This window comes from Oncorhynchus keta, chromosome 6 (assembly GCF_023373465.1).
Source record: "Oncorhynchus keta strain PuntledgeMale-10-30-2019 chromosome 6, Oket_V2, whole genome shotgun sequence".
In the NCBI taxonomy this organism is placed as follows: domain Eukaryota; kingdom Metazoa; phylum Chordata; class Actinopteri; order Salmoniformes; family Salmonidae; genus Oncorhynchus; species Oncorhynchus keta.
This window is the reverse complement of record NC_068426.1, coordinates 12,621,015-12,629,401: the sequence shown is the minus strand read 5'-3', so window position 1 is coordinate 12,629,401 and position 8,387 is coordinate 12,621,015.

The following is an 8,387-nucleotide window of genomic DNA, read 5'->3' as shown; positions in this document are numbered from 1 at the left end:
TATCCTGAGTCAGAATGATTTTGCAGTGCACGGTGATCTAACAGATTTCCTGTTATATTCATCAGAGGTGTAGGAGGGTAAAGTCTGTGAATTCAAAAAATAGTAATTATAAAGATGATTAACAAAACATGCACATGACAGTATTCATACCTTGGTTTTTGTGGTAAATGTGAATGAAAAAAACTGTTTGGATAATGGTTTTCATACACACACATTGTCCATCATGTAGAGGCCTATGGGATATTAATTGAAGAGTTAAGGGAGGATGGTAAATGTGCAAAATAAAAAATGTGCAAGAAATCCTGGTTCAGTCTGCTTTCCACCAGACACTGGGAGATGAATTCACCTTGCAACAGGACAATAACTGAAAACACAAGGCCAAATCTACACTTGAGTTGCTTACCAAGAAGACAGTGAATGTTCCTGAGAGGCCGAGTTACAGTTTTGACTTAAATCCACTTGAAAATCTATGCCGAGACCTGAATATTTTATTCAGCAATGATCAACAACCAATTGGACAGAGCTTGAAGAATTTTGAAATTAATAATGGGCAAATGTTGCACAATCCTGGTGTGGAGTTCTTAAAGACTTACCCAGAAAGACGCTGTAATTGCGGCTAAAGCTGCTTCCAAAAAAAAGTATTGACTCAGGGGTGTGAATACTTATGTAAATTAGATATTTCTGTATGTCATTTTTAATAAATGTGATACATTTCTTAAAACATGTTTTCAATTTGTCATCATGGGGTATTGTGTGTAGATGGGAGAGAAAAATAAATATTTCATTCATTTTGAATTCAGGCTGTAACACAAACAAAAAGTGAAATAATTTAAGGGGTATGTATACATTCTGAAGGCACTCTGTATATATATATATATATATATATATATATATATATATATATATATATATATATATATATATACGTACACACACTCACACAGTTGAGGTCAGAAGTTTACATACACCTTAACCCTTTAAACTCAGTTTTCACAATTCCTGACATTTAATCCAAGTTAAAAAATAACTGTTTTAGGTCAGTTAGGATCGCCACTTTATTTTAAGAATGTGAAATGTCAGAATAATTGTAGAGAGAATGATTTATTTCAGCTTTTATTTATTTCATCACATTCCCAGTGGGTCAGAAGTTCACATACACTAAATTAGTATTTGGTAGCATTGCCTTTAAATTGTTTAACTTGGGTCAAATGTTTCGGGTAGCCTTCCACAAGCTTTCCACAGTAAGTTGGGTGAATTTTGGCCCATTCCTCCTGACAGAGCTGGTGTAACTGAGGCAGGTTTGTTGGCCTCCTTGCTCGTACATGCTTTTTCAGTTCTGCCCACACATTTTCTAGAGGATTGAGGTTGGGATTTGTACCTTGACTTTGTTGTCCTTAAGCCATTTTGCCATAACTTTGGAAGTATGCTTGGGGTCATTGTCCATTTGGAAGACCCATTTGCGACCAAGCTTTAACTTCCTGACTGATGTCTTGAGATGTTGCTTCAATATATCCACATACTTTTCCTTTCCTCATGATGCCATCTATTTTGTGAAGTGCACCAGTCCCTCTTGCAGCAAAGCACCCCACAACATGATGCTGCCACCCCCATGCTTCACGGTTGGGATGGTGTTCTTCGGCTTGCAAGCCTCCCCCTTTATCCTCCAAACATTATGATGGTCATTATGGCCAAACAGTTCTATTTTTATTTCATCAGACCAGAGGACGTTTCTCCAAAAAGTACGATCTTTGTCCCCATGTACAGTTGCAAACCGTAGTCTGGCTTTTTTATGGTGGGTTTGGAGCAGTGGCTTCTTCCTTGCTGAGCAGCCTTTCAGGTTATGTCATTATAGGGCTCATTTCATTGTGGATATATATAAACTTTTATACCTGTTTCCTCCAGCATCTTCACAAGGTCCTTTGCTGATGTTCTGGGATTGATTTGCACTTTTTGCACCAAAGTACGTTCATCTGTAGGAGACAGAACGGGTCTCCTTCCTGAGCGATATGATGGCTGCGCGGTCCCTTGGTACTTATACTTGTGTACTATTGTTTGTACAGATGAATGTGGTACCTTCAGGCATTTGGAAATTGCTCCCAAGTATGAACCAGACTTGTGGAGGTCTACTAATTTTTTTCTGAGGTCTTTGCTGATTTCTTTTGATTTTCCCATGATGTCAAGCAAAGAGGCACTGAGATTGAACGTAGGCCTTGAAATACATCCACAGGTACACATCCAATTGATTCAAATGATGTCAATTAGTCTAACAGAAGCTTCTAAAGCCATGACATCATTTTCTGGAATTTTCCAAGCTGTTTAAAGGCACAGTCAACTTAGTGTATGTAAACTTCTGACCCACTGGAATTGTGATACAGTGAATTATAAGTGAAATAATCTGTCTGTAAACAATTGTTGGAAAAATTACTTGTGTCATGCACAAATTAGATGTCCTAACCGACTTGCCAAAACTATACTTTGTTAACAAGACATTTGTGGAGTGGTTGAAAAACAAAGTTTTAACCTAAGTGTATGTAAACTTCCAACTTCAACTGTATATACAAATATATATAGTACAGACTCTAAAATTGCTCGATCTGATATGGCTCATTCTGATATATTTGAGATATTACTGCACTGTTGGAACTAGAAACATAAGCATTTCGCTGCACCTGCGATCAATCAATCAAATGTATTTATAAAGCCCTTCTTACATCAACTGATGTCACAAAGTGCTGTACAGAAACCCAGCCTAAAACCCCAAACAGCAAGCAATGCAGGTGTAGAAGCACGGTGGCTTGGAAAGACTCCCTAGAAAGGCCGGAACCAAGGAAGAAACCTAGAGAGGAACCAGTCTACGAGGGGTGGCCAGTTCTCTTCTGGCTGTGCCGGGTAGCGATTATAACAGAACATGGCCAAGATGTTCAAATTTTCATAGATGACAAGCAGGGTCAAGTAATAATAATCACAGTAGTTGTCGAGGGTACAACAGGTCAGCACCTCAGGAGTATATGTCATTTATTTTTTCATAGCCGATCATTCAGAGTATCTCTACCGCTCCTGCTGTCTCTAGAGAGTTGATAACAGCAGGTCTGGGACAAGGTAGCAAGTCCGGTGAACAGGTCAGGGTTCCATAGCCGCAGGCAGAACAGTTGAAACTGGAGCAGCAGCACGACCAGGTGGACTGGGTACAGCAAGGAGTCATCAGGCCAGGTAGTCCTGAAGCAAGGCCCTCTGAGTGAAAGAGAGAGAGAGAGAGAGAGAGCGAGAGAGAGAGAGAGAGAGAGAGAGAGAGAGAGAGAGAGAGAGAGAGAGAAAGAGAGAGAGAGAATTAGAGAGAGCATACTTACATTCATACAGGACACTGCATAGGACAGGAGAAATACTCCAGATATAACCGACTGACCCAACTGACCCTAGCCCCCCCGACACAAACTATTGCAGCATAAATACTGGAGGCTGAGACAGGAGCGGTCGGAAGACACTGTGGCCCTTTCCGACGATAACCCCGGGGGGGGGGCCAAACAGGCAGGATATAACCCCACCCACTTTGACAAAGCACAGCCCCCACACCACTAGGGGGATATCTTCAACAACCAACTTACTATCCTGAGACAAGGCCGAGTATAGCCCACGAAGATCTCCCACATGGCACGAACCCAAGGGGGGTGAAAACAATAGTTGTCCTAAAACAGAGCCTTGAGGAACACCTAAATTTACAGTTGATTTGTCAGAGGACAAAACATCTACAGAGACAAACTGATATCTTTCCGACAGATAAGATCTAAACCAGGCTAGATCTTGTCCGTGTAGACCAGTTTTGGTTTCCAATCTCTCCAAAAGAATGTGCTGAACGATGGTATCTATTCTGCCCTTGAAGTGCGTTCCCATGCAAAACTAGACAGATAGCTCACAACTAAGTCTTCAATAAAACTCCCAAGGCGTGACTTTTCTTGAATGGATGTATTGAAAACGTTTATGTTGTGAAACTGCAAAATACAGAAAAGAATATACTTTAGTATTCAATTCACATCGACGTACTGTAGCTGTACATTATACATTTAAAGTGCTTTGCATAAATGCAAAGCACATGCCAAGGTACCATGTATCTGGCATGATGCCAAACAATATAGCTAATTGTTACTCATATGGTAATTGGCAGGCCAAGTACAGGAAGCAGCTCTTTCAGTAGTTTAGTTAGAATAAGGTCCAGTATGCAGCTTGAAGGTTTAGAGGCCATGATTATTTTTCATCAATGGGTCAAGAGATATAATCTCAGCAAAATAAGAAACTTCCTCACTTCCTCTCACTGTCAACTGCGTTTATTTTCAGCAAACTTAACATGTGTAAATATTTGTGAAAACATAACAAGATTCTACAACTGAGACAAACTGAACAAGTTCCAACGACATGTGACTAACAGAAATGGAATAATGTGTGTGATGTCTGCTCCCGCTCCTTCCTCCCCCTGGCGCTTGAGGGTGCCAGGCTACCCAGCATCACGCACACCTGCTTTCCCTTGTCACACGCATCACCTTTATTGGACTCCCCTGGGCTCAATTATAATCTGTTAATTTCCTCCCCTATATCTGCTCTGTTCCCCACTGCTGCATGGTATCTTTTTGTCTTTAGTATTAGTTTGTTGACGCTGTTCCTGTCTCGTTCTATGTCTGTCTTTATTAAACCTTTTACTCCCCGTACCTGCTTCGTTTCTCCAGCATCATCTCATGTGACATTGTGTCCCTGAACAAAGGGAGGGGGGTCAACATCAAAAGTAACAGTCAGTATCTGGTGTGGCCACCAGCTGCAGTGCTGCAGTGCATCTCCTCATGGACTGCAACAGATTTGCCAGTTCTTGCTGTGAGATGTTAACACACTCTTCCACCAACACACCTGCAAGTTCCCGGACATTTCAGGGGGGAATGGTCCTAGACCTCACCCTCCGATCCAACAGGTCCCAGACGTGCTCAATGGGAATGAGATCAGGGCTCTTTGCTGGACATGGCAGAACACTAACATTCCTGTCTTGCAGGAAATCACGCACAGAACAAGCAGTATGGCTGGTGGCATTGTCCTGCTGGAGGGTCATTTCAGGATGAGCCTGCTGGAAGGGTACCACATGAGGGAGGAGGATGTCTTCCCTGTAACGCACAGCGTTGAGATTGCCTGCAATGACAACAAGCTCAGTCCAATGATGCTTTAACACACCGCCCCAGACCATGACGGACCGTCCACCTCCAACTCGATCCCGCTCCAGAATAGAGGCCTCCATGTAACGCTCATTCCTTCGACGATAAACGCAAATCCAACCATCACCCCTGGTGGGACAAAACCAGAACTCGTCAGTGAAGAGCACTTTGCCAGTCTTGTCTGGTCCAGCGTAAACAAGTTTACAAGTTGTGACCGGAAATGACGGATAAATTCTGCAAATCTGTGTATGAGACCAATACACTTTGATTTGATTTACACTCACACAAGCTGGGCAAAGAAGGCACACAGGCCCTCTCTCCCTGTCAACTAATTCAACATAGGTCATACTGACCCAGACTCACTCTTAAGCGCAATAACAGGAGGCATTTACATTCACAATCATAACAGTAGACCCTTGCATAGTAAAACAGTTTCCCACAGCAGCCCCAGGAGTGTGTTATTGAAAATAGGACTGTCCATCCATGGAGTGAGGCCATCACACAGACAGAGAGAGAAACACACACAGACACATAAGAAAATGGGTGGATGGAGTTGCAAAGAAAGAACAGCCAGAGATGGACATTATAGTGTTGTGCAGTCAGTGTCAGACTGAAATCCCACACACTTCCCCAGGCTCTCTGGCTTGATTAGGATGTTGCAGTAGGTCTTTTTCAGAACGTGGATAACACACCGGGCTCGGCTGTGATAGCCCACTATTAGGTTCAACAGCAACTAACACAAAGACAGAGAGGGGATGGCAGGTCAACAGCTTTAGGGTAGCCTGGAGTTAAGGTAGAGTTGTTGGAATGCAGAATTGCATGTATGGGAAGAATGAGCGCAGGAGTGCTGTATGTAAATGTGTACAATGTGTATGTGCGTGTAAATACTGTAAGTGAATGTGTGTGTGTGTGTGTGTGTGTGTGTGTGTGTGTGTGTGTGTGTGTGTGTGTGTGTGTGTGTGTGTGTGTGTGTGTGTGTGTGTGTGTGTGTGTGTGTGTGTGTGAGAGAGAGACTCACAGGCAGTTGGTGGTTGAAACCATTACAATACACACTTTATGTTGTCCTAGTTGAAGCCAAGCAGCTATCTAACACAGCTAACATTACGTTAGCTAGATAACTAGCTAACATTACGTTAGCTATAAAACCAGCTAACATTAGCTAGATAACGTTAGCTAGCTAACTCTTAGTACAAGTTAGATAGATAGATATGAAACACTAATTTAAAAGAAAAATGACACCTGACAACTATCTTTTGGTATTTGTTTCATTAGTCCATTGTTGATATTGTCCCAAAATGTTTTGCATGTTAGCAATGAAGTTTTCAAGATATATAACTTTCAAAATACAGAAATACAGCCGGTATGATGGATTTTGCATCATATGGACTAATAAAACAAACAAAAGATAGTTTGTCGGTGGAGTTTTCCTTTAAACAGAAAGTGATGTTTACTCTGGCGTTGGAGAGGGGGAGAGGGGCCTGAGGGATGAGAGGGGCCTGAGAGATGAGAGGGGCCTGAGAGATAAGAGGGGCCTGAGGGGTAAGGTCTCCAGTAAGTGGCAGTATAGAGATGGACCTGAGAGATGAGAGGGGCATGAGCGATGAGAGGGGGCCTAAGAGATGAGATGTCCAGTGGGTGGCAATATAGACAGGGGGCCTGAAAGATGAGGTCTTCAGTAGGTGGCAGTATAGAGAGGGGGCCTGAGAGAGGAGGTCTGCAGCTGGACCCAATGGTCTGGTCACAGCTGAGATGTGGGGGTGAAATGGCTTAACTGTAATCAGAGCTATGTGTCCCTAGATATCATATAGGCCTACTCAAACTTGTGCTGGCTGTTGAGTGGGAACTTTTCAACATAATCTGCATTTTCACTGCATTCTCAGTCCCCCCTGTGTCCTCACTGTCTTCTTTGGCACTGTCTATTCCAACACAGCTGGATTGTGTGTATGGAGAGGCCTTATGGACATTGCAGCTGTGCATAAGACTGCATATTTAATACACACACACACATTCCTGGTGTTAAATGATTTGAGGGATTTAGGTCTATTTTTCCAGATATAATGTTTCAATCGGGCTTCCATGTCTCAAGCAGTCAATGACATAAGGTTTCAAAATCACAGAGTGGCCTCTACTGTCAGAAACTCTCATTACATAGCCTACTACAGCAGCATAATGCTGCCGCTGGCTTGGGTGTTGGTCACCAGCGATGGTAACGTGATGTTACGGTTCATAAGCCCTTAATGTGGTTCGTCGGCCCTTTATAAGGCCTACATAAACACTTCACATATCATGTAAGGAAAGTAATGACACATTTGGCAAAGCATAGGTGAATTACTGGTGTTGCACAGGCCTAGGCAATGTGACAGTACCAGAACCATAGAAATATAATCTCATTTTGGTTGTGACCAGCACTCTGTGGCCATCATTCTGGAGCATCCTAATTGGATTTCTCAGTCTCTTCCACTGAACACTTGATGAAGAGCAAAACACAAACCTATCAGCAACCTATTGGCCTGAGCGACACCCAAGTCTAGATACTTGACCTCATCAGTTGGAAATGTATAGACATTTAATTTCTTTCCTTTTTCCCCCCACCGGCCTGAAAACCAAGAGAGAGAACAACAGATGATCCTTGTGCTCTGAAAAAAATCATCTGTAGCCTAATCTTTAAAAAAAGGTTTAGTGATTTTAGCAGATTCTCTTATCTGCAGAAACTTACAATAGTGAATCCATACATTTTCATACTTTTTATTTGATTTTTCGTGCTAATCAAGTGGCCCATGTGTGGGCTATTTTCTTAAACAATCTGGCTAACTGTTATAAAGTTATACAATGCCCCCTCTGTTAGCAAGTGTGGCTAGATCTGTTTTACTGTTAGTCAATAACGGGGATTCATTTTAACTGCCTAGACTGGACTAGACTGAAGTGGACTAGACTGGGCTAGACTGGACTGGACTAGACTCCACTAAACTGGTCTGGGCTGAATATCATATAAAAGAATAGAATAGCAACCGGCAGCATGTGTTTGTGTCTTTCACAAACAGAGATGAATTGGTTGGGTTCATTGACTGACTGAGTGGTTGGTTGGGTTGAACAGTTTGACTTATCGATTGCCTTATTGATTCATAAATATATATACATTTTTTTGTTGTGGCTTTCCCAGTATCTAACACACCCAACCTCAGTACAGAGCTTCTGGGACAG